The sequence below is a fragment of the Stenella coeruleoalba genome (assembly GCF_951394435.1).
Source record: "Stenella coeruleoalba genome assembly, chromosome: 4".
NCBI classification, from domain to species: domain Eukaryota; kingdom Metazoa; phylum Chordata; class Mammalia; order Artiodactyla; family Delphinidae; genus Stenella; species Stenella coeruleoalba.
Genome location: NC_137149.1, coordinates 76,783,897 through 76,811,523, shown reverse-complemented (window position 1 = coordinate 76,811,523; position 27,627 = coordinate 76,783,897). Strand labels below are relative to the sequence as shown.

Sequence of the window (27,627 nt, the reverse complement as noted above, 5' to 3'; positions counted from 1 at the left end):
TTAATAAAACATCTTTTGCATCTGCTGCCAAAAGCAGAGTACTAAGTTAGAAAAATGTCTTAAAGTTCAGATAAATAAAAACTGAAAATTATAAGGAAAAGATAACGTAGCTTATATAAATCCTAATAGATTTACATCAGTCAAAGTGTGATCCTGGAGTTCCTGGAGGCCCCAAGACTGTTTTAGAGAACCTGTGAGGTTAATAATTAAAATGAAGATAAATAAAAAACACATATTTCTTATTTTTAATCACTCACAAGTGTAGTAGACTGTATATGTAAAAATGCTAAGAATATACTGAGGATTTTAAGTATACATACAACTAAAATATATAACAAAAATAGCACAAAAAGTGTGAGGAAGGAATAGAGCGTATATGGTTGTAAGGTGCTTAGATTAGGTGTGAAGCAGTATGATATCATTTGAAGATAGATTACAATTAATTAAAGATTTTTATTGTAAACCTTAGAGCAACCAATAAAACAAAATACATACAACTTTTCTGGGAGGGTGCTTGTCTTTTTGCTTTTGTTTTTTGGCCATGTTGCATAGCATGAGGGATCTTAGTTCCCCAACCAGGGATCAAACTCGTGCCCCTTGCAGTAGAGGCACGGAGTCTTAACCACTGGAGCGCCAGGAAAGTCCACAAACCACAACTTTTTAAAAGAGGTCCTTGAGAAAATATTTGAAGAGATTAGAGTTGAAAAATTCCCCAACATGGGAAGGGAAATAATCAAGTCCAGGAAGCACAGAGTCCCATACAGGATAAACACAAGGAGAAACAAGCTGAGACACATACAGATCAAACTAACAAAATTTAAACACAAAGGAAAAATATTAAAGCAGCAAGGGAAAAGCAAAAAATAACATACAAGGGAATCCCAATAAGGTTAACAGCTGATCTTTCAACAGAAACTCTGCAGGCCAGAAGGGAGTGGCAGGATATATTTAAAGTGATGAAAGGGAAAAACCTACAACCAAGATTACTTTACCCAGCAAGGATCTCATTCAAATACAACAGAGAAATCAAAAGCTTTACAGATAAGCAAAAGTTAAGAGAATTCAGTACCACCAAAACAGCTTTCCAACAAATGCTAAAGGAACTTCTCTGGGCAGGAAACACAAAAGAAGGAAAAGACCTATAGACACAAACTCAAAACAAGAAAATGGTAATAGGAACATACACATCGATAATTACCTTAAATGTAAATGGATTAAATGCTCCAACCAAAAGACATAGACTGGCTGAATGGATACAAAAACAAGACCCATATATATGCTGTCTACAGGAGAGCCACTTCAGACCTACGGACACATACAGACTGAAAGTGAGAGGATGGGAAAATATATTCCATGCAAATGCAAATCAAAAGAAAGCTGGAGTAGCAATACTCACAGACAAAATACACTTTAAAATAAAGACTATTATAAGAGACAAGGAAAGACACTACTTAATGACCAAGGGATCAACCCAAGAAGAAGATACACCAATTGTAAATATTTATGCACCTAACATAGGAGCAACTCAATACATAAGGCAAATGCTAACAGCCATAAAAAGGGAAACCAACAGTAACACAATAACCGTAGGGGACTTTAACACCCCACTTACACAAATGGACAGATCATCCAAACATAAAATAGAAAAGGAAACACAAGCTTTAAATGACACATTAGACCAGATCGACTTAATTGATATTTATAGGACATTCCATCCAAAAGCAGCAGATTACACTTTCATCTCAAGTGCACATGGAACATTCTCCAGGACAGATCACATCTTGGGTCACAAATCAAGCCTCAGTAAATTTAAGAAACTTGAAATCATATCAAGTATCTTTTCTGACCACAGTGCTAGGAGACTAGATGTGAATTACAGGAAAAAAACTGTAAAAATTACAAACACATGGAGGCTAAACAATACACAACTAAATAAACAAGAAACACTGAAGAAATCAAGGAGGAAATTTTTTAAAAACTAGAAACAAAGACAAGGAAAACAAGAAGACACAAAAGCTATGGTATGCAGCCAAAGCAGTTCTAAGAAGGAAGTTTATAGCAATACAATCCTACCTCAAGAAACAAGAAAAATCTCACATAAACAACCTAACCTTGCACCTAAAGCAATTAAAGAAAGAACCAAAAAAACCCAAAGTTACCAGAAGGAAAGAAACCATAAAGATCAGATGAGAAATAAATGAAAAAGTAATAAAGGAAACAATAGCAAGATCAATAAAACTAAAAGCTGGTTCTTTGAAAAGATAAACAAAATAGATAAACCATTAGCCAGACTCATCAAGAAAGAGAGGGAGAGGACTCAAATCAATAAAATTAGAAATGAAAAAGATATAACAACTGACACCATAGAAATACAAAGAATCACGAGAGACTACCACAAGCAAATATATGCCAACAAAATGGACAACCTGGAAGAAATGCACAAATTCTTAGAAAAGTACAAACTTGCAAGACTGAACAGGGAGAAATAGAAAATATGAACAGACCAATCACAAGCACTGAAATTGAAACTGTATTTTAAAATCTTCCAACAAACAAAAGCACAGGACCATATGGCTTCACAGTCGAATTCTATCAAACATTTAGAGAAGAGCTAACACCCATCCTTCTCAAACTCTTCCAAAATATAGCAGAGGGAGTAACACACTCAAACTCATTCTATGAGGCCACCATCACCCTGATACCAAAACCAGAAAAAGATGTCACAAAAAAAGAAAACTATAGGCCAGAATCACTGATGAACATAGATGCAAAAATCCTCAACAAAATACTAGCAAACAGAATCCAACAGCACAGTAAAAGGATCAGACACCATGATCAAGTGGGGTTTATCCCAGGAATGCCAGGATTCTTCAATATACTCAAATCAATCAATGTGATACACCATATTAACAAACTGAAGGATAAAAGCCACATGATAACCTCAACAGATGCAGAAAAAGCTTTCAACAAAATTCAACATCCATTTATGATAAAAACTCTCCAGAAAGTGGGCATAGAGGGAACCTACTTCAATATAATAAAGGCCATATATCACAAACCCACAGGCAACATCATTCTCAATGGTGAAAAACTAAAAGCATTTCCTCTAAGATCAGGAACAAGACAAGGTTGCCCGTTCTCACTGCTATCATTCAACAGAGTTTTGGAAGTTTTAGCCACGGCAATCAGAGAAGAAAAAAAAAAAAATACAAATCAGAAAACAGGAAGTTAAACTGTCACTGTGTGCAGATGACATGATACTATACATAGAGAATCCTAAAGATGCCACCAGAAAACTACTAGAGCTAATCAATGAATTTGGTAAAGTAGCAGGATACAAAATTAATGCACAGAAATCTCCTGCATTCCTATACATTAAGAAAGAAAAATCAGAAAGAGAAATTAATGAAATGCTCCCATTTACCACTGCAGCAAAAAGAATAAAATACATTGGGATAAACCTACCTAAAGAGGCAAATGACCTGTAGGCAGAAAACTATAAGAAACTGATGAAAAGAAATCAAAGGCAGTACAAACAGATGGAAGGATATACCATGTTCTTGGATTGGAATAATCAACATTATGAATATGACTATACTACTGAAAGCAATATACAAATACAATGCAATCCATATAAATTACCCATGGCAATTTTTACAGAACTAAAACAAAAAATTTCACAATTTTTATGGAAACACAAAAGACCCCCGAATAGCCAAAGCAATCCTGATAAAGAAAAATGGAGCTAGTGGATTCAGACTCCCTGACTTCAGACTATATTACAAAGTTACAGTAATCAAGACAGTATGGTACTGGCACTAAAACAGAAATACAGATCAATGAAACAGGATAGAAAGCCCAGAGATAAACCCATGCACATATGGTCACATTATCTTTGACAAAGGAGGCAAGAATATACAATGGAGAAAAGACAGTCTCTCCAATAAGTGGTGCTGGGAAAACTGGACAGCTACATGTAAAAGAATGAAATTAGAACACTTCCTAACACCATACACAAAAATAAACTCAAAATGGATTACAGACCTAAATGTGAAGCCAGACACTATAAAACTCTTAGAGGGAATCATAGTCAGAACCTAATGAAACTTAAAAACTTTTGCATAGCAAAGGAAACAATAAAAAAGGTGAAAAAACAACCCTCAGAATGGGAGAAAATATCTGCAAACAAAGCAACTGACAAAGGATTAATCTCCAAACTATACAAGCAGCTCATGAAGCTCAATTTCAAAAAAGCAAACCACCCTATCCAAATATGGGTGGAAGACCTAAACAGACAATTCTCTAAAGAAAACATACAGATTGCCAACAAACACATGAAAAGATGCTCAACATTTCTAACCATTAGAGAAATGCAAATCAAAACCACAATGAGTTATCATATCACACTGGTCAGAATGGCCATCATCAAAAATCTAGAAAATAATAAATGCTGGAGAGGCTGTGGAGAAAAGGGAACCCTCTTGCACTGCTGGTGGCAATGTAAATTGATACAGCTACTATGGAGAACAGTATGGAAGTTCTTAAAAAACTAAAAATAAAACTACCATATGACCACCATATGACCCAGCAATCGCACTCCTGGGCATATACCCAGAGAAATCCATAATTCAAAAAGACACAAGCACCCCAGTGTTCACTGCAGCACTATTTACAATAGCAAGGACATGGAAGAAACCTAAGTCCATCAACAGATGAATGTATAAAGAAGATGAGGCACATGTGTACAATGGAATATTACTCAGCCATAAAAAGGAATGAAACTGAATTATCTGTAGTGAGGTGGATAGACCTAGAGTCTGTCATACAGAGTGAAGTAAATCAGAAGGAGAAAAACAAATACCATATGCTAACGCATTTATATGGAATCTAGAAAAATGGTTCTGATGCACCTAGTGGCAGGGCAGGAATAACGCAGATGTAGAGAACGGACTTGAGGACACAGGAGGGGAAGGGGAGGCTGGGACGAAGTAAGCGAGTAGCATTGACATATATACACTACCAAATGTGAAACAGGTAGTTAGTGGGAAGCTGCTTCATAGCACAGGGAGATCAGCTCCATGCTCTGTGACGACCTAGAGGGGTGGGATAGAGAGGGTGGGAGGGAGGCTCAAGAGGGAGGGCATATGGGGATATATGTATACATACAGCTGATGTACTTTGTTGTACTGCAGAAACTAACACAACGTTGTAAGGCAATTATACTCCAATAAGGATGTAAAAAATAAATAAATAAATAAGAGGTACCAATTAAAAAAAAGCAATAGTAGGCTTAAAATGGAATCATAAGAAATATTTAAATAATTTAACATCAATCAGAAAAAAATTTTTTTTAAGGTGAGAGGGCCAAATCAAAACAGAATAGAAAGCAATTAGAATGTAGACTTTAATCCAACTATCTTAATATTTATATTAAATGTAAATGATCTGAACATGACAATTAAAGACAGAGATAGATTAGATAAAAATCAAGATTCAAGTATATGTCATCTATAAGAATCTCACTTTAAATATAAAGCAATAAATATATTAAAAGGATGAAAAGAGATATATCATGAAAATGCTAATTTAAAGAAAGCCTGAGTGCCTATATTAACATCAGAGAAAGTAAACTTCAAGAAATGAATGCTATTGGAAATAAAGGGAGACACTCTATAATGGTGAAAGTGTTATTACACCAAAAAGCCATAATAATCCTAAATGTATATGTATATAACAACAGATATTCAAAACACATAAAACAAAAGCTGACAGAACTAAAAATAGAAATGGACAAGTTTACAATTATAATTGGAGACTTTAACACTCTTTCTCACTAAGAGATAAAACAAACAGAAAATAATATGAATATAGAAGGCCAGGCCAGCCTTATCAACCTAACTTTCCTAATTGATGTTTATTGACTGTTGTAGAATAATTCACATAACTACAGTAGAGTAGACAATCTTTTCAATTGCACATGGAGCATTCACCAAGATAAACCATAATCTGAGCCATAAACCAACCTATATTAAAAAAGAAGTCAGTATATTTTTCCATATAACAGACTAAAGAAGAAAAATCATACGATCATATAAAAAAGATATAGAAGAAAAAGTTGACCAAATTCAATTTACAAGCAGGATAATAATTCTCAGCAAATCCGGAATAGAAAAGAATTTTCTTAACTGTTAAAGGGCATCTACAAAGAGATCTTACTGTAACATCATACATAGTAAGAGAATGAATGCTTCCTCCTTAAATTCGGGAATAAAGCCGCTCCCACTACTCCTACTGAACTAAAGACTGGAGGCCTTAGCCAGTACAAGACAATAAAACTTTTAAAAGACATACAGAATGGGGGTGGGGGAAATAAAACTGTGTCTATTTGCAATGCAGTTATCCACATAGAAAAAATTTCAAATTAAGAAGGAATTGTGAGTAAAAACATATTCATAAAATGGAAAAAATCTAAAAATCATTGTTTATAAAATACCAGTAATCAAACGTGATACATAATTCCAGTTATTTGGTCACATTATCCTCTGTGCTCACATCACTCTTAGTGAAGTCCCTTGATGAAGATTCTATCACACTCCTTTTAGTCAAATGTAAAACTTATTGATGGCATGGATCCCACCCTTTTCATCTCATGTCCCTAATGCTAAGTACAGTACATGATAAAAGAAAAGATTTAATAAATTCTGTGACTCAGAAAATGAAAAATTAGTAGAATGGACAATTAGCTGGATTCAAAGATTACAAACAAACCTAAAGTGTGAGGCTAAAATAAACAACAGAGATAATACATTAGAAAAATCATAACTTGTAAAGCTTAATGAGAGTTTGTAACAGTTAAAAATAATACTAGGGTTCTTGCTCCATTTTGTGGTGAGAAGAAAATATTGATTAACTTTAGACTTTGAAATTCAGTATTCATGGTAATATCTCAAGAGTAGTAATAAAAATTATAAAAAGAGGGTACAAAAATTCTAATCTAGTTGAGGGAAACATATAAGAATATTAAAAAATAATGTATTCTAAAAAGAGAAAGAAAGAGGGAAGAAAAGAAGCACAGACAAATGACATACATAGCATGAAATAATATGGTAAAAATAAATCCATATATATATACAACATAAATGGGCAAACTTCATCAAATAATACATAAAGATTTCCAGATAGAATATTCATGTGTTACATATTTATAGCTAGATATGCCTTTCAAGAGACAAGTGAAACATAAGAAACTAAAAAGGTTGAAAGTAAAAGGCTAGAAAAGGCAAACTAAGCAAAGAACAACCAAAAGGTAGCTGGACTATTTACACCGATATTAGTTTAATATTAGCCAACAAAATATAAAACATTATTAAAGCTATGTAAGATTTTTAAATAATGATTAAGTTCCCTTTTACAATGTGATTTTTAAATTTCTAAACATACGCAACTAATAAAATATTCTTTAAAGGTATAAGTTAAACACACAAATGAAAATTCATAAATTCACCATCATTGGCAGACCTATTTTCTCCATAAATGATAGGCCAAGCAGGAAAAACAAATTAGTGTGAATGTAGAAAATTGGGACAACATAATTAAACATTTTGATCTAATAAAAAAATACTTAACATTGCCCCTCACAGATTATAGCCTTTCTTCTCAAGCACACATGGAACACTTAAAAAATTGAACATTAGATCAAAAATTTGGTGTATTAGACCATAAGGCATATCTGAAAATTTTTCAAACAATCAGTAACATACTATCTAATTAAATCAATTGGTGAATAAATATGGGAAATTTAAAATTACACTTCTAAATATTTCATAGGTTACAGAAGATATCTGTAAAAAATGTTAAAGTGTTCTTATTGTAGAAAATAAGAAAGCCAGAAAATTAGGAGCCTGTCACCCAAGTTTAGTTGTAAGGAGAACAGAACAAATCCAAAGAAAATACTGACAACAAATAAAATGGTATAATACATTAACTAGCAAAACATAGTATAACATTTAAGATTAAAATAACTACAAATTGATTCTTTGAAATTAATAATAAAATAAGCAAACCTCTAGTGTCACTGATTAAGAAAAAGGGCAGAAAACACAAATAAATGAGAGTCAATGACTACGACCACTGCAAAGATTTTAAAACAGAATGTTCCTGTAGTCCCATATTGCACAAATGCCAAGATACTACTACCTCCAAATGTCTCAGTGGCTTAGTAGCGCTTGGAGTATTTGAATCAGGGCATAATGATTAAAGAAATTGAAGCTGTTGTTAAAATCACCAGGATATCACCAGACCCTGGCTATTTTATACTTTGGAAGAAAGATTACTTCTATCCAACACAAAGTCTTCTAAATTATGGAAAGGGAGAAAATACATCTTAACTCATTTATAAAATACTTGTATAACATGTACAGCAAAACCAACAAAAACAGTATAAGAAAAATCACAAGGTGATAACAGATTAAAAATCCTTAGAAAAAGCAATAACAAACTGTATCATGCAAAGCTAAAAGAATTATATGTCATGTCTACCTTGGTTTTATCCAAGAATGAAATGTTACTTTAATATTTTTAAAATCTATTAAAGGAAATTCACCAAATTTCCAGGCTAAAGGAGAAAAACCATACTTTGATCTCACTAAAAAGAGGAAGTATGTTTAAATAAAAATTCAACACTTATTTGTGATAAAACCAAATGATTAGAAAACCAAGAACAGGAGAAAGGCAACTACTGAAAATCTTAATAAAAATCTAAATCGTTATCATCATACTTAATAATGAAATGCTAGAAACATTCTTTTCAAAATCACAAAAAGACACAACGATACCCACCACCACAAATTCTATTCAACAATGTTCTAAAGGTATTAGCCAGTACAGTGAATAAAGAAAGACAAATAAAATGTATACAGAATGAAAAGGTACAACTATGACTTTCAATATGTAAAGGAAGATATAAAAGTCTATACAGATATAAAATTAGGAGTTAATTATTAGAAATAGTAAAGAATTTAGCAAGATTTCTAAATAATATCCGTATAATGCTCTTTTCTTTATCCTAAAATACACAGGAAGTATTTTAAAATTTTGAATAAAAAATTTTAAAATACACTTAAATTTTAAATATTGCAGTATTAATCCCACAATTAGCACTGAACCAAGTAGTTCCCCCTATTCATCAGAAACTGAGATTCCGCATTGTGTTTTAAAGTTAATGTATTAGTCACTTTATTTGGCTTTTTAGGGCACTTTAAAAGAAGAAAATATGCCTTTTAGTAATCTTCCTAAATTTAAGAAAACCTACCTAGTTCTTTTATATATGTGGGATTAATTATAATTGCTCGTTATGTATAGTGAATTATCACCAGATTAATGGCTAAATTCAATCTCTTATCATAACTGTAGTTTACAATTTCGATAGAACAGTTTGCTAAAACAAATATTTTAACAAATGTAGTTGTCTATATCAGAAAACAAAAATTGAAACAAACCAAAAAAAACTGATTTCAACTTTACAAAGCAACATTTTTTGAAACCATCATACAAAATGTTCAATATAACAGATTTAACATGGGCTTAGTTGCTCTGTGGCATGTGGGATCTTCCTGGACCAGGGCTCGAACCCATATACCCTGCATTGGCAGGCGGATTCTTAACCACTGTGCCACCAGGGAAGCCCCAGCATAGAGCTTTAGAGAGACTCAAATTTATGCTAAGAAGTAGAAAAAAGATTTGACTTACATTTTGTAATCACACCTATGTAAAAATATTTATCTACTTAACAAGATGAAATTTTCTCCAAGGTTTGGCTTCTCAAACACCTGTGTTAACAGATTCCCCTTCTAGCAAGGCTCTTCTTGTGACTGAGGCCTACTTTTGCTTCTGCTACATTTTCTATTTAAGGCTAAACTGAAACATTTGGGGTTTTCCCACACACACACTGGTGACCTTGCCAATAATAAATTATTTTCAAAGTGTATCTTTGTGTAATTAAACAAGTTACAGTTCTTTATGAAATTATGGGATACGCTATAATCAAAAGTCCAAGTGATGTCAGCCACAAATATTTATTTTAGTTTTTTTAACAGGTTTTATTGATTTTTATCAATAATTTTTGATAGCACCTAGGTAGAATAATAAATTCTTCAATAAAGTCATGCCTAGTTCACAATTTAAGAATTCTGCTTTCCATATCATGGCCCATGTATGCAGATTATGCAGTTGAGCCAAAATCAATTCAAAATATTTATATAAAAGACAAAAGGAAGAGAGGTCCAAACACAGCTGTGTTTTACACTCTTTGAAATTATCTGCTGAACAGGGAAACATTCTAACTTACCCTTGTTTTCATAAGACTAGTAAGACACACAATTCTACATAGATATCAGTCACCAAGGGCTTAGCTCATGCTACTGAACTCAGGGCAAACTGATTCTTATTTACAGAGTCAGTCTGAGTAAAAGCCAAAGAAAGACATTTTCTGCACAACATGTTCAAAAGTGTGAACATGGTCAAGAGAGTAATCACACTCACTGAAATCTTTCCATTATGCAAAATATTCCATGTGAAGATATTATTTTATATTTTTATAAATAGAAGGCCATTAGTAAAAATAAACATTTATTTGTTTTAGAAGAAACAGAAGCAAATTGCCCTTATCACTGTCATCTGTAAAAGTCAAGGACTTGAAAGATGATGGGAATGTTAAAAATCCAAATAAGGAAAAAAAAGAAACAAGCTGTAAAGTCTTCTGAATAAGACGACAGTAATTACATTGTGATTGCAATATCTTTGCTTCTTTATGTAAGTATTTATGGAGTGCTGACCATGGCCTATACCAGGTCCTTCATGTGCATTATTTGAAATCTTCACTACAAACTGGTGAGGTGGAAATTGTTATCCTCATGTTGCCGATGAATAAATTGTGCCTCCAAAAGCTTAAGTATCTTGTCAAAAATTCACATGGTTGACAGAGCCAGAATTCAAGCATGCCAGGTGCCAAAGCCAGTATTAGCGCCTCTAAACTACACTCTCTCTATATCTATCATTACTATAGATGACGATGGTAACAACAACGACAACTAATCTTCAATGACCACGTGCTATATTATATATTGTGCTGCAGTTTTAAATGTAAAATTCCAGTAATTCCTAACAATTTTATTGGCCCTTTCTACAATGCCAAACAGATCATTTGGGTTTAAAATTGTTCAAAGGCTCTAATTCCTAGAGTAGTCACCTCCAAACATTTCGGTTACACATCCTTTCCATCCTTAAACAACTTTAAAGCATACTCCCAACATGGTATATTTGTTTACTTATAAGTTAGAAACATATATATGATGAAGCATACTTTTATAAAAATTAAAGGATGATATAATTTTATATAGAAGTTCTAATATATTCTTACATACTCTGATGGAATATATTAAGCAACCACATGCATTCTCACACATAGGAGACCAATATTTTAGATGATAAAGTCCAAACTCCTCCACATGGGAGGCCCTCTCTACACTCCAGCTAAACCAAATTACTGTAGTTCTCGAAGTACACTCAGTGGCTTCACATCTATATTTACTGGTCACGTATCTTCCTATGCCTGGAATGACTTTCTCAGCACATGACAAAAGTCCACTTATCTTTCAAGATGAAGCCACTTATATTATTTCATTTATACTTGTTTATATGTCTACCTTCTCCTACTTCACTGAGAGCTTTCTGGTGGGGTGAATTGAAACCATGTCTTGTTTGAGTCTCTAGTATCCAGTGCAGTGCTTGGCATGTAGTAAGCAATCACTTGGGAATGAATGAGTGAATAAAAGCCATCTATTCTGTTTTTCACCATGTAAATCCTATGATTTTTCTATCATGCTATATGTTCTTGAAAAATTAGTAGACTAGGAAAAGAAACAGAAAAGGAATCTAAAATTGCCTCTACGTCCATGTGCTGGTAATAGATAAATACAGCTGATGTGTGCAGAATGGAAATAGAATCACAGAATCTAAGAATTTTACTCCTAAAAGGGACTTTATGCAATTTAGAGCTGAGGTCAACAACAGGTCAAAGGGAGATAAAGGAGTTAGACAGACGAAGAACAGAGACACTGCTGCACTAAACAAGAGAAACAATGGAAAAATACTTTGAGGTGTGTGTGAGAGAGAGAGAAAATGGTTTTCTTAAACCAGAAACAGAAAGCTTCATTAGGTCACCTGTGGAAATCACAAAACTAGTCACTACTATCTAGTATTACTGGATAGTATTTGCATATTCTGTTTTTTCCCCTTGTATATCTGAAACACTGTAAATGCTGTATGTTGATTTCCCTCTGTCATTCATTAAACTGTCCTCATTGTTACTTTTAACACTGCCTTATCAATGTGCTTCTCAGTATCACTGTAGTTTCTTGGAGTTTTAAATGGATATGCAAATAAAGGTCAAGTGATTTATGATAGCACCTTTTAAAAGGCTGTCTCAAGGAAACATTCAGTGTTTTTATAATTGATTATAAAACATATTTCTAAAGGGCCTACTTGTGAAGCTATTTGTCCTTCTAGAGAAAGAACTGAATAAAAAATTGTCCAAGGCTAATATCTAGAAACTGCTTAGAAATAATCTTTTCCTTCGTAATTAAAAAGCAAAATCTGTCCAGTATATCTCATCCCTATGAGGATAAACAGAGTAATTGTATTTCTCATATATGTGCAAATGGATGCATTTAGTTTAAAGAAATTCTAATCATGGTACTTTATGAATAGCAAAAAATATTATCTTTGTAATTGCAATGTGGTATTAAAAGATTATCTATTTATTGGCTCTAAAATTTATCCTATTAAATAATTTATGAAGAGTTTAAGATTTCCATTGATTGCTAAACTGAGTCAATATTTTTAATAGTATATACTAAATACAGCCTTCCTGTTGCCTATGTAAAAGTAAATAAATTAACAAACAAATAAGGATTCAAAGCAACTTCGTTGTAAATTTTCTACATTAGCTGATAAAAACTGAAGCCTATAAAAGCTGAAATTGAATGCAATATATTTCTTTGCTGCTCTTCCTACCACTAAGACAGTGCTTTGTTATTACATGAAACAGAATCTCAATGAAATTCTTCTTTCTCTGCCTGTGATACAATCCCTACAGTAGAGTCTAAGGCACACCAGTTTATATAACTTTTAGAATTGGAATTGTTTGTTTTAAATGTTTAATTGAAATTCCAGTGAATTTCACATACACAAAAAATATATAAACCAAATCCCCATGTAGGCTATAAAATAAGAAACAGAATAATGTATTACATGAAATGCTCCAACTGTATCCAAGGTGAAGGACAGCATGGCAGAGGAAAGATTTTAAGAATGATATTGATAAACAGGGTCAATAGATTCTCATTAGTCTGTGATATATAAAGGAAAATCATTCCCCTTGGTTACATTCATAGGAAGAGTGCAAATTTAGAACAGGTAAATAGTCAACAGTCTTAGAAAACTCTTGGTCCAAAAATAAACTAATTACGCTTCAGTCTTACAAGGTACATCAGGAGGCACCAAAGGTGTTTCCTCTGGAGCTGGATTACACCAAACACACATTATCTCATAGCATGTTTCCCAAGAAAGTACCTAAAACATCATATGAATTCATCTTTCATTTAAGTAACAAAGTAATAATAGTAACTAACATTTATGCAGCTGGTACTTGGTACTCTTTCAGGCATTCTCATTAATCTCCACTGTAACCTCACCACATAGGTACTATTTTCATCTTTATTTTACAGTTGAGTTAATAAAGACATAGAGGTCATATAAATTGGCCAAGTTTATAATATTAGCAATTAGAGGAGCCAAGCTTTGGCCAATAGATGCTAAATTTCTTAAAATAAGAAATCAAAATTGGATTTCAATAATTTACTAAAGCTAGTAGATAAGGAAATATTAAAGATTTAGGCCATTCTTAGTCTTGTCCTTTAAAAAAATAAAGCTATTTTCTACACCAATTCATGCAAACACACTTTTCCTGAATCCCCACACATTCTTAATTGTTATAGTCCCTTTAAGAAGCAGTATTTTAAACACAAAGAGAAAAGACTCGATCATACGATCATACTTTGTATTATCTGATACACTTTTATCTAAAAATCAGAGCCCAGTTATATTTGAAAATATGTGTGTTAAATTTTAAGTTATACTAAATTCTTCTGCAGTGGTTCCCTATGAAAATAATCATTTTAAGAGGGAAGACATATGGGAACATATGTATATGTATAACTGATACACTTTGTTATAAAGCAGAAACACACAATTGTAAAGCAATTATACCCCAATAAAGATGTTAAAAAATAATAATAATAAAATGATTGATAAATGATCATAAAATGATCTGATAAAATGATAATTTATCATATACATATCCATCCCATAGTATGTAAACACAGCATTTAATTCATCAAATACAGACTCACACATACACACACAATCACATACATATCCTGTTTTTCCATTTTATTTTATCAATAGTTAATTTAACATATTTTTGACTACTACAGCTATCAGACAAGTACATATGTCAAAAACATTTAATTCCTCTTTTCTTTCAAATCTTTTACCCCCTTAATTTGAACAACAACTTCTCTTTGGCTCCAAAGCTCTAGAAAGCCAATGTTAGTGGGACTCACAGAAAAAAATCACAAAATCACTTCAAAGATATCGACAGACTCACTCAAAAAAGCAAAGTAACTTTCTTTTTACATGACTCAAAGTATATTCCTACCCGGAAGTTATTGAATTTAAGAGTTTGCAAAGACTTTCTACCACTCACAGTTTTATCATGTGATGTCTTGTGCTTTCCCTAAAGAAAGCATCGCTAGTACTCTTTCCAATAAATGTGAACACCATGAAGATATTCCAGAAAGATAACATATTTGGAGGTTTTCTTTGCATTCTTCCCTCTAAGCTTCTGCATATGCCATTATCAAAAGAGTCTCTCTAAACTAACATAAGGGTAACCCTGACATAACAATCAGAACAAATTTGTGAGCACCTAGTTGGGATTAAATCTGTAAACTATGGCCCTACCCCTACGTTAACAAAGCCAAATGAACTATCTCGAATTACCATTTCTTACCAACTTCTTGGTATACATACCTTTAAGACTTTGTAGTATGATATTTTGTCATTTTGTTCAAGCCTTATTCCTATTTCATTGTATGTGCTCTTCTGTTCCCTGCCTCTATTTTCTTTGTTCCTTGCCCTTTATTTCTTTGTTTGTTCTTTGCCTCTTCTTTTTCATGTCTAATTTATGTCATCTTGCAATATAATATTTTTAGGAAAAAGAAGGGAAACAAATAAATGAATAAACAAGGGAAAAAAATCACCAACTGAGATAACCAACCATGAAACAAGTGGAGAAGCTTCATGCCTTCCCTTTCAGAGCCACTGAAAATTTACTGAGAACCTGGAGGCCTGAATCTGTGCAATACTTTCATATGTAGCAGTGCATTTCTACCTTTGGCTTGGAAATAATCATAGTTAAAAAGATGTTCTCAGAACATCTGAAAAGATGACTAGAAGCACATGTTTTAGCTTGTTTTGAAATATTCACTGGAACTATTCTTGCACTGGCAATTCTTTGGGCCAGCAATTGGAAAATAATTCAATAGTATTTAACTATGCTCTTACTCAAACTTAAAAGACTAGTGTATCTAATACATAATCACTTAGAAAAGATTTAGAACTATTTCTAATCTTCCCTTTTCCAGAAGTCTTGCCTAAAAATTAAATGCCCACATTGGTGAAATCCAGTCTAAAAAAGATGGTAGCAGATATTTATTCTTTACCGGAAGAGAAAATTCAAATTAAGTTTCAAATGTACCATGATCTTTGATAATTTTAAACCAAAGCTGACTGAACATAGCCGTGCCCATCTTTGGGGATATATGTTGTCTATATTTCTAAAATATACTTCTGAAATATTGTCTAAATATTTCTAAATATACATCTTAAATAATGTCCAAAAATATTGTCTTAGTTTCCGCTAACTTAACATGACTATAGTGGAATGAGGAAGAAAAGACCATCCAACATTTGGGTCTGCTAAAGGGCAAGTGAGTGGTGACACTTCCTTTTACCAGAAACGTTAATAGGTCTTTGGATATGAAAAGAGTCCCAAAGAAAAGTTAGGGGAATTGAGCTAAACAGGGTGAGGGAAACTAGGCTGAAGGGAAGAAACCTGGTTTTGAGCAATTTTGCAAAAGGTAAACACCAAAAGCTAGAAGCGGGCAAAAGGGGGAACAGTGGGGAAAGCACCATGGTGAAGGGGTAGTTTAAATGATGTACCAGTAAAACACAGCCAGTGAAAAATTCCCAGTAGCAAATAGACAAAGGATTTTTTAGGATAGGATAATTTGCAGAGATGCAACATAAAATTCCTTCCATTGCCCTATAATCTCAGTAAAGCCTACTGCATGTAGAAATGATTTATCAGGTGGTTTGTGGGAAATTAAGGAAAACAGATTAGGTATGGGGATAGTTCAGTGTGATGTAAACAAGGGAACAGAAATGATAATAAGAGGTCAGTATAAGTAGGAACTCAAAGTCAGAAGGAACCACAAGGCTGTAATCCCCTGGAAACCCACAGAAATTTAGAGACAGTCTGCACTGTATGCAGCATGGGCATTCATGGTTTTTGCTTAAATCTCAACCAACTGAGTGGATTCAGCTGACATCCAGTTTACAAAAAAACTGAAGAATTACCTTTTAAACAGAGGGGATGTAAAGTTTAAAAGAAACCATGAAGATATAGTTTGAAATGTCTATGTGTTCTTTAAAGTCAGTCTTCCCTGAAGGGACAGAGTTAACTAGAAACCACTTGCTATCCTTTCCTAACCCCAAGCTTCTAGGAGAAAATTCAGCTGCTTCCAACTTGAATCAGAAAGGTTTTCTTACGAATATTATTTGAACTATTTTCACAGGTCCCACAGCATTTAAACTTTTCATTAAAGTGGGAAATGTGAGTTCTGAAGACTGGAGCCTGAGTGCCTGATTTCCAAGGCAATGCAATGCCTCAGGTTTGAGAGTCTGTTAGTTGTCAGGAACCTGGTGCTAACACATCACAGGTAATAAAGTAAATATTACATGTTGCCACAGAAAACTGATATGGGTGCCCACAAAACATAAAGGTGTCCAAAGCATGCCTTTTGCTATAGTTGTCATTGCTACTTTACTTTATTAGGATTCCAAAGAACCAGGTCAATATTAGAAAATTGGACATCAGCCTAATCATTACAATTTGTTGACAGCTTAGCTGTGCCAGAACTTGAAACTCAGTTCCTCACATTTAGTAGACAGAACAGATTTCTGTTTCCAATAAGCTCTTGACAAAAAGAATCTGTGAAGACTGCATGTTTACAGAAGTCTGTGCACTGTGAGGAGAAAAATATGAGAGTATCTGACAAATTGCAGACCCTCTGAACATGTTCTACACACTAGATTTCATTAAGCTTTCTGAATAAAGCAAGAATATGAAAAGGTACACAATTTAGGAATACTGATGAAGAACTATTCTGGCTGCAAATGTTAATTCTTAGATACTGTTTGTTTCCAATTTAATAGTTTTCTTGAAGAACTACATAAGGTGTCAACCAAAGTATGTATTATCAATGAATTTATTTACTTTATTGTAGAGATAAACTTAAATTTCTATGTTATAACTACTTACTGACCATACCTCAATGTATGGCATTATGAGACCAAATGAGAGGTGTCACACAGCTGTATATTTTTAGAAGCATTGTTATGTTTTACAACTGAGGATAAATGAATTATGTGCTAACGAAGTTCTGATAGAGTGTTGATTTAATGTTACACCACAAAAATATTTCATTCAGTATTCTCTCTTGTATTATTTATTTTGCTTAAGCCTTTAACTCCCAGACTTATATACTTACAGAGACATCTGATGTCCTGACACATTACCCTTTAGATGTAAGCAATAACAGAAATGTCTTCTGGATTGTGCTATGTCTGCCTTATCATCATTAAACTTATTTATCCAAGCAAGTTCCACTTAGGACATAGAAGAAAATATGGGTTCCATTTCAAATGACAATCATCAGAAGCATTGACTCATTCATTTTATTCCCTTTTGGAGAGTGAAACAGGATCACATTTGTACTTTAAGAGGCCATTTAAAAAATCTTTTCTCCATTGATATTCTATCAAAATTTAATGTTTTCTAAACAGAAAGCAACATTCAAAGTGGTGATATTCTCCAAATGGTTTGGGCTTCTTAGAACATATGATCATAAATCTGAAATTTTATAAGACTAGGTTAGTTGAAACAAGTTCAGAGATTTAAAAAAATGGGATATGGACATAGCAAACTCAAAAGGATATGAAACATATAGTAATAATCTTAAAATGAGATTCTTCCTTGCTTGGATTCTGCTAAAGGCTTCAAAGGCCAAGTACAAAATAATAAGAGGCAGTAGTTCAAACTAGATTTGCTAGACCATCTAAGCAAGACCTGAAAAGGAGATATACTAGTTTGCTTGGGCCGCCATAACAAAGTACCACAGACTGGGTGGCTTAAACAATAAACAGAAACTTATTTTCTCACAATTCTGGAGGCTAGTTTCCAAGGTCAAGGTATCGGCAGGATTGGTTTCTTCTGAGGTCACTCTCTTCAACTTGCACATTGCCATCTTCTACCTTATCTTCACACTGTCTTCCCTCTGTACATGTCTGTGTCCAAATTTCTTCTTCTTACAAGGACATCAGTCTTGTTGGGTTAAGCTCCACCCTAATGACCTCATTTTACATCTTTAAAGACCCTATATCCAAATACAGTCACATTCTAAGGTACTTGGCGGGGCGGCGGGGGGGGGGGGGGCTTTAGAACTTCAACATATGAATTTGGGGAGGATAATACAATTCAGCCCATGAAAAGAAATAATCAAAAGCTTGCGACCTGAAGCTCTACAGAACTTCAATGATATAAAACAATTGAGCCTGATGAGCTAAAAGCTTTTACCAGAGAAAATGATTGGGGTTCTATGGCATTTTCCTATCCATCTCATGCAGGAGGAAAAATAGATACTTCACCCTCACTCCATGTCAAGTGAAAAGGGCTGTAAAAGAACTATTTATACAGCTCACATATATTTCACGAAATGTGGAATACTCATGAAACGTAGAAGACCAGGTTTTGCCCTAGGCCTGGGAAATGTAATGTAAAAGAGAGATAGCTAATGTGAAGGTTAATTTTATGTGTCAACTTGACTGAGCCACAGGCTGCCCAGATATTTGGTCAAACATTATTCTAAGTGTATTTGTGAGGGTGTTTTGAAATAAAATTACCATTTGAACAGGTAGAATGAGTAAAGCAGATTGCTCTCCCTAATATGGGTGGCCTTCATCCAATCACTTGAAGGCTGCACAAAACACAACAAAACAAAACAAAAAAATGGCAGATCTTCCTGTGAGTAAGAGAGACCTCCCCCTGCCTGATATCTTGAACAAGGACATTGTTTTATTTTTTTTTCCTGCCTTCAGACTCAAACTGAAACTTTGGCTCTTCATGGGTCTTGAGGCTGCTGGCTTTCAGACTGGAACTGTCACCATCAGCTCTCCTGGGTCTGCAGCTTGCTGACTACAGATCTTGGGACTTCTCAGCCTGCATAATGATATGAGACAATTCCTTATAATAAACCTATATATCTATAGATCTACGTATCTACACCTTTATCTCTCTATATACCTATCTATATAATACATTTATTATAAGAAATATATAGACATCCTGTTGGTTCTGTTTCTCTGGAGAACTCTGACTAATATAGCTAAAACTGTCAAGAGATGACCACACTGGAAACGAGTTGTATTTCCACTGATTAGATGGAGTGGAGGAGGGTTTTCCATGGTCCAGATGTGATCATGTAAGTGGACGCTGCCTTTAGGGTCACCACTTCAAAGAGACTCTGTCAAAGAGACTCCTCAGCTAAGAGGCACTGGACGTATACTATTGGAGGGGAAAGCTGAGGGGGTGTCATATAGCTCCCAACAGAAAAGAGGTATTGCTTGATACAAAGCAGGCTGCAGACTTTGAAATTTCAAAGAAAATCACCACAACGTCTCAAGAGAGAAAGACTTGGTATTGAACTTGAGCACACAAATGCCAGATCAAAATTACATTTGTTGGAGAACAAGAAGACAGATGAAGGTGGTCAAAAGGTACAACTTCCTGTTAGACATTAGCTGTCACAACAGAAAATTGGAGGCATTATCCTGGATGATCTCTAAGATTTTCATTTTTGGTTAAAATATTTTTCTTACTAAGATTCTAAAGCCCAAAGTATATCATCATTTTTCCTTCCAGTTTTATATATCATCTTTCAGATTCACTGTGATCAATTTCATGTTGCCAGTTTCCTAGACAAATTAATGAAGAAATAGTGCCAGATTTCCGCCTAATCATTTAAGCTTGACACTCTGTGCTAAGGACATTTCTGATATAACTATACATGCAATACTGAAAATCAGAATAGTTAGTGGGTATGGTCTTTGTTTTACGTGATGTTGTTTAGAGATTCCTATGAGCAACAGACTTGAAAGGGTAACCCAAACATAAACACTTTTGCCTATATAATAAAGTGGAAATTCCATAGCATGCATTCAAAGCCATGAGCAATTTGAACTTAACCTCTCTTCCCATCTTCATCTCATTCCACTCCTTAAACTCCAGTCACCTCCAGACTACTTGCCTTGTATTATACTTATTTTTCTTCCCTATCCATCTGGTAAACTGTTTTACATCCTCAAAATTCTCCAGAAGTCTTAACATCCATCAACACACTCCTTTGTGAAAGTTTCCCAAGTCCCTCAAAGTGTCACAAATTTTCAACTGTAGCACTTTTTCTACAGTTTTATTATAAGATTTAACATGTAATATCACAATTGATAACGTGCAACTAACTCACTGGGAAAACAATTTGACTGAGGAAGGAAGAGGAAGAAAACAAATGTGAGTTTGGTCATATGCATCCTTTCTTTTCCCCCTCCCCAAACCTAGACCCAGTGCCTGCCCTAGTGCCTATAATATAGAACAATGGGAAATCACCTCACAGTATCACTTCATAGAATTTTCTCTGGTTGTTTTAAGACCCTTGCTTTAGAGTTGATCTCAAATAGGTGAAAGGAAAAATACATAATTTTAAAACTCATTCCCTGGTTCTTTGTCAGAGGTAGAGACCAAAAATGGATGGCTCCTTGCAGAGTAGAACATATTAGTGAGTATTTGGACGTGTTTCAGAAGCACAGGTAGAGACATAATTGCTATGTATAAGAATACTAAGAATGTAAAAATAGTATGAGGTGTTGAGGATTGGTAAATAGAACAGAGAAATGAGAAATCTGGGCAAAGTAGAGGGATTCAAAGAGGGAGTGGTAGCTTTGAGCCAAAAAGAAGGGAACATAGCCAGTGTGCAGACAATAGACACTTGCATCAAGAATAACAGTTGGGAACTGATGACTGGGTAAAGTAGGCCACAGTGAAGACTGTAGGAGGATGTAAGACACCTAGAAATTTACATAAATGTTACGAAAATATTCTACAATACATAGGACTGATAGAATCTCAAATTATCTTATTTGGATATTAAATAAAGGGTGATCCAGAATGCTAGAAGGCTTAGTTCTTTAATATTTTCTCAAAGCTGTTGAGCTGGAGTTGCTGTTATGGCATGGTGGCTTAAGCACACTATAACTCACCCTTCACACTGATTACAACTGAAAGCTATAGATGAAAGGCAAAATAATTACCTGAAGAATCTAGAAAAATAAAGGAAAATGGGCAGATTATGAAGGAAAGCTAAAAGTTTGAAAAGTAACCTAAGCAAGTAACTAAAACTCTATAGAAACCCCATCTTTCCAAAACCAGCAGAGTAGCCTCTGCAGGTTGGAGGGGAGGGGGAATCATGAAGAAAAGAGAACTGGAGAAGAGAATCCACTAATTGTGAGCATGAATTGTCACAAGCCTCAGATTCACCCTTGAGCTATGCCTGTGTGGCACAGAACCAAACCAGTGTAGCAAAGGCTTTGAGAACTGGACTGAGATTTGAACCACCACCCACAGAAACAAAGAGAACTTAAGGTCTGAACCTAACCGGATTGACTGCTCCTAAAACAAACACATCAACATTCTCTAGAGGATTATAACAAGACCCAGAGCCTATAGAACTTAATATTCACAGTGTTTAGGACACCATTGAAAATTACTCAGTGTATAAAAAAATCAGTAAAATGTGGAAAATTCTCAAGGGAAAAGACTATCAGCAAATGCCAGCCCTGAGATCACTCAGAAAGAACAATGCCTGACACAGATTTTTAAAGCAGTGATTGTTACCATGCTCCCAAAATACATAAAAGGCACTGAATTCAATGAAAAGAATTCTCAGATAAATAGATCTTATAACAAAAACCCAACTGGTAATGTAAGTTAAAAATGCAGAGCTTCCCTGGTGCTGCAGTGGTTGAGTGTACCTGCCGATGCAGGGGACATGGGTTCGTGCCGCAGTCCAGGAGGATCCCACATGCCGCAGAGCGGCTGGGCCCGTAAGCCATGGCCACTGAGCCTGCGTGTCCAGAGCCTGTGCTCCGCAACGGAAGAGGCCACAGCAGGGAGAGGCCTGCGTACCGCCAAAAAAAAAAAAAAAAAAAAAAAAAAAAAAAAAAAAATGCAGTATCTAAAGTAAAACAACTACGAACAACAACAACAAAACACACAAAAAGCAAAACCAACCTTACTGGATGAGCTGAACAGAACGGATAAGAAAGAAATCAGTGAACTTGAAGACAGTCAATAGAAATTATTCAATCTGAAGGACAGGGAACAAATATTGGAAATAAAAATTAACAGAGCCTCAAAGACCTGTGAGAAAAATATCAAAAAGCCTAACTGAGGAAAATTGAAGTATTAGGAGAGGAGAAAGAGACTGGGCAGAAAAAAAATATTTGAAGAAATCAAAACCAAAAATTTCTCAAATGTGATGAAAGATATAAAGCTAAGTGAACACTAAACAGAATTAAATGCAAAAAAACTGCACATAGACACTTTATAACCAAACTGCTGAAGTAAAAGATAACTGAAAAAAATTTTTAAACAGCCAGAAAATGTGATACATTTTGTTATAGAGAGAATTGTGCCCTCCTAAAATTCATATATTTAAGTCCCAACGCCCAAAACCTCAGAATGTAACTGTATTTGGACATAGGGTCTTTAAAAGGTTGTTAGGACAAAATAAGGTCATTAAGGTGGGTCTTAATCCAACATGACTGGTATCCTTAAAGGAAGAGGAAATTTGGACATAGTCACGTACAGAGGAAGACCATGTGAAGACACAGAGAGAAGATGGCCATCTACAAGCCAATAAGAGTGGCCTCAGAAGAAGCAAACCCTGCAGACAGCCTGATCTCAAAATCTACCCTCCAGAATTGTGAGAAAATAAATCACTTTATTTAAGCCACCTGGTCTGTGGTACTTTGTTATGGTAGCCCTAGCAAACAAATATACATTTGCTCTATACATTCAACATATTTCCAATAAAAACATCCAATGTCTTTATTCCTGTCCTGCCTCTAGGTTCTTCAAAACCATTTTTTATTTTCTTTAGATTCTATATATATATGTGTTAGCATACGGTATTTGGGAGGGGGAAGGGTAAGCTGGGACGAAGTGAGACACTGGCACGGACTTATATATGCTACCAAATGTAAAACAGATAGCGTGTGGGAAGCAGCCACATAGCACAGGGAGATCAGCTCAGTGCTTTGTGACCACCTAGAGGGGTGGGATAGGGAGGGTAGGAGGGAGATGCAAGAGGGAGGAGATATGGGGATATATGTATATGTATAGCTGATTCACTTTGTTATAAGGCAGAAACTAACACACCATTGTAAAGCAATTACATTCCAATAAAGATGTTTTAAAAAAAATCCAGTGAACTTTCTATTTTTGTGGAAATCAACAAGAAGATTCTAAAATTTATAGAAAAATACAAAGGATCTAGAATGACCAAAAATAAAAGAGTAAATAAATAACAACATTTCAGGACTTAACTGAAACCAAGACTTTCTACAAAGTTATAATAATCAAGACAGTATGGTACTGAAAACAAGATAACCAAATAAATGAATAGAACAGATATTGTCTAGAAATAGACACATACATATACAGCCGATTTTTTTTTTAACAAAGAGGGCAATTCAGTGGGGAAAGGAAAGTCTTTTCAACAAATAATGTTGGAGCAACTGGATATCTATATGGAAAAAGGTGAACATTGATCCTTGCCTCATACCAAACATGAAATGTAACTCAAAATGGATTATAGACCTAAATGTAAAACTTAAACTATAAAATTCTAGAAAAAGTTGTAGGAAAAAAGATCTGCCATCTTGGGGTAGGTGAAGATATTTTAGAGAGAACTTAAAAATTCAAAACATAAAAAAAATAGATAAGATTCCATCAAAATTTAAAACTTTTGGAAAACAAAAGGACAAGACACAAACTGAGAGAAAACAGTCACAACACATGTATCAGACAAAGGAATTGTAACTGGAATATACAATGAACTCTTAAACTTTAATAATAAAAAGACAAACGACGCATTTAGAAAAACAAACATGTGAAGTCACTTTAGAAAGGCGTATATATGAGCAAAAGTACATGAAAAGATGTTCAACATTATTGGTTATCACGGAAATGCAAATTAAAACCACAGTGAGATACTAGTGGTTAAAATTAATTCTTAAAAATTAAATCTACACTTCCACCTGACCCAGACATTACAGTCCTAGCTATTTAACCAAAAGATACAAACACATATGTCCACGCAACACTTGCACAACGTGTTTATAGCAGCTTTAGTTGTAACAGCTAAAAAACTGAAATCAGTATGCATGTCCATGAACAGAGGAATGGTATATGCATTTTATGGAACAGTACTCAGCAATGGAAAAATAACACGAAAAAATCTCAAAACCATTATGCTGAGTAAAATGAGTCAAACTTTTTTAAAGAGTGTATTACATTTATATAAAAGTCTAAAACTAATTTAAAGATTCAAAAAACAATTCAGTGATTTTTCTGGAGCACGTGGTGGAGGACAGGATGGATTGATTGCAACGGGGCACAAGTAAACTTTAGATTGTGATGAAAACGCTCATCATCTTGTAGCTATGATATGTGTATGTATATAAATGGATCAATCTGTATACTTTAAATATACAGTCACTGCTTTTTATACACGGTAGTTACGTTCTATATAGTTGTTGTAAATACTGAATTAGAGAATACAACTATTGCTCCTGGGGAAATAGAGTTAGGTTCCTGTGAGCCTCTCCAGTCAACATTTTCATCAACCAATATGTCATTTGTGTAATACACGTTCATTTGCCAAAATCCTTGTAAAATAATCCAGTCTCATCAGCACTGAAAACCTGTTCTCTCACATAACCTTCCTCTTGTGTAAAACTTAGAACGTATTTTTAAAATTCTTCTGCAGTGGGGCTTCCCTGGTGGCGCAGTGGTTGAGAGTCCGCCTGCCAATGCAGGGGACACGGGTTTGTGCCCCGGTCCAGGAGGATCCCGCATGCCGCCGAGCGGCTGGGCCCGTGAGCCATGGCCGCTGAGCCTGTGCGTCTGGAGCCTGTGCTCCGCAACGGGAGAGGCCACAACAGTGAGAGGCCCGCATACCGCCAAAAAAAAGAAAAGAAAAAGAAAAACGTTACACTTAAAATGAGACAATAAGTCTTAAAAATCAACTATAGGGCTTCCCTGGTGGCACAGTGGTTGAGAGTCCGCCTGCCGATGCGGGCGACACGGGTTCGTGCCCCGGTCTGGGAAGATCCCACATGCCGCGGAGCGGCTGTGCCCGTGAGCCATGGCCGCTGAGCCTGCGCGTCCGGGGCCTGTGCTCCACAACGGGAGAGGCCACAACAGTGAGAGGCCCGCGTACGGCAAAAAAAAAAAAAAATTCTTCTGCTGTCTCCTGATTTACAAAACCCACCTCACACACCAATTTAACATTTTTCACTTGTGTTAAATTTCTAGCCCCAAGATGGAGCCGCTCCTTCCCGGGGTACCTCATCAGCAAACCGAAACTTACACAATTTTCATTTCGCTCTTAAAGCTCCTCCGCTAGGCTAGAAACTCAGTGTAACCAGTCAGACACTCCCCAAACACCAAGCCAACTTTAGGTTCTATACTTACTTTCCTGTTCCTTGATCTATGCAAATAAGCTCCGATATGAAACCCCAACCAATTAACTGAAGCTGGCTACTTCCTTGTTTCCCGCTTGTGTAACCGCAGAACCACTCCAAATCTGGTCCCATCCTGTTTCTCACAAGACAACAGAACAAAACCGCAAGTCATGCAGCCCAAGCATGCGCGGAGGAGAAAATTTTGACCTCTAACACCGGAAACCAAAGTTTCTCCCAGCCCCGAGCCAACGGACCAGGACGTGACTGGAGCCTACACACCGGAACCCCTTCGCTTTGCGAAGGGTCCAGCGTCCAGGAAGATCAGGTGCTGAAGCCCCTTTACCGCTCCTAGATGGCCAAGTGCCAAAACCCTCCAATGGAAACCTGCTTCGCCAGCCTGTCCGAACATCAGGGCTCCTCCCCTAACTCCTAAAAGCTTGACCCAACCCCAGATAAGGGAGCGAGATATGAACCATGATTCCTGTCTCCTTGCTAGCCAACCTCGCAAGAAAAAGGTCTTTTCTCAAAAGCCAGTGCCATAGTGCTGTGGCTCCTATGCACGTAGTTCCAGTGAGCCCTTTGGTCTATAACACTTGCCTTTCTATAAAAGCTTGCAGCCCTTCCCCCTTACTTTGCAGCTCTCTGAACTCTTGAGAGGAAACTGCTGTTTCATGAAGTGTTAAAGTTTGTTTGTATCACCTAAATTGTTTTCTTTAATCATTTTAACACATGATATCACTTTTTGAAACATGCAAGCCAGCCAACACTAGTCAAGGAGGGTTTAACATTTTCCTGACCTTAGGTAATATAAATGTACATTTCTTTGGCTTTTAGCCTCAGCATAATTCTATCCGCTATGTTTTTTTTTAAATCAGTCATCATCTCATGAATACACAAATTTAGCCACTTTCCCATATTTTCCACAGCTTCACCTATAAATGTTACTTTAGCACTTTCCAAAGCAGCCTCGGATACAGACTGGCAAGTTTTCTCTTCCTTTTCTGGAGGTACCATATTGTTGATTCATTAACACTGAACTCAGAGCCTGAAGGAGGTTTATCTAAACAACATCTTTTCTTCATTAGGCACATCACAGCCTTCTTACACTTAGGATCACCAGATAGCACTTAAGCACTAGGCTTGGGAGACCATTTTACTTTTTTTTTTTTTTTTTTTTGCGGTACGTGGGGCTCTCAGTGTCGCGGGCCCTCCCATTGCGGAGCACAGGCGCCAGACGTGCAGGCCCAGCGGCCATGGCTCACGGGCCCAGCCTTTCCACGGCATGTGGGATCCTCCCGGACCGGGGCACGAACCCGTGTCCCCCACATCGGCAGGCGGACTCCCAACCACTGCGCCACCAGGGAAGCC

The 27,627-nt window shown here is 35.4% G+C and overlaps 1 protein-coding gene across 16 annotated transcripts in view; it reads right to left on the bottom strand.

Moving 5' to 3' along the window:
- The window catches only part of LOC307185259 (uncharacterized protein), a 1,189,055-nt gene that overhangs the window by 569,987 nt on the left and 591,441 nt on the right, over nucleotides 1–27,627 (bottom strand). For 2 of the 16 annotated variants that reach the window (XM_079919226.1, XM_079919223.1), the window contains exon 1: nucleotides 26,270–26,485. The exons of 12 other annotated variants lie outside the window; for them this stretch is intronic. The gene's annotated coding sequence lies outside the window, so the exon portion shown is untranslated. Of the gene's footprint in view, nucleotides 1–15,150; nucleotides 15,209–18,622; nucleotides 18,866–26,269; nucleotides 26,486–27,627 lie in introns of those variants that run through there. 2 more of the 16 variants (XM_079919228.1, XM_079919227.1) reach the window with 2 other exon arrangements.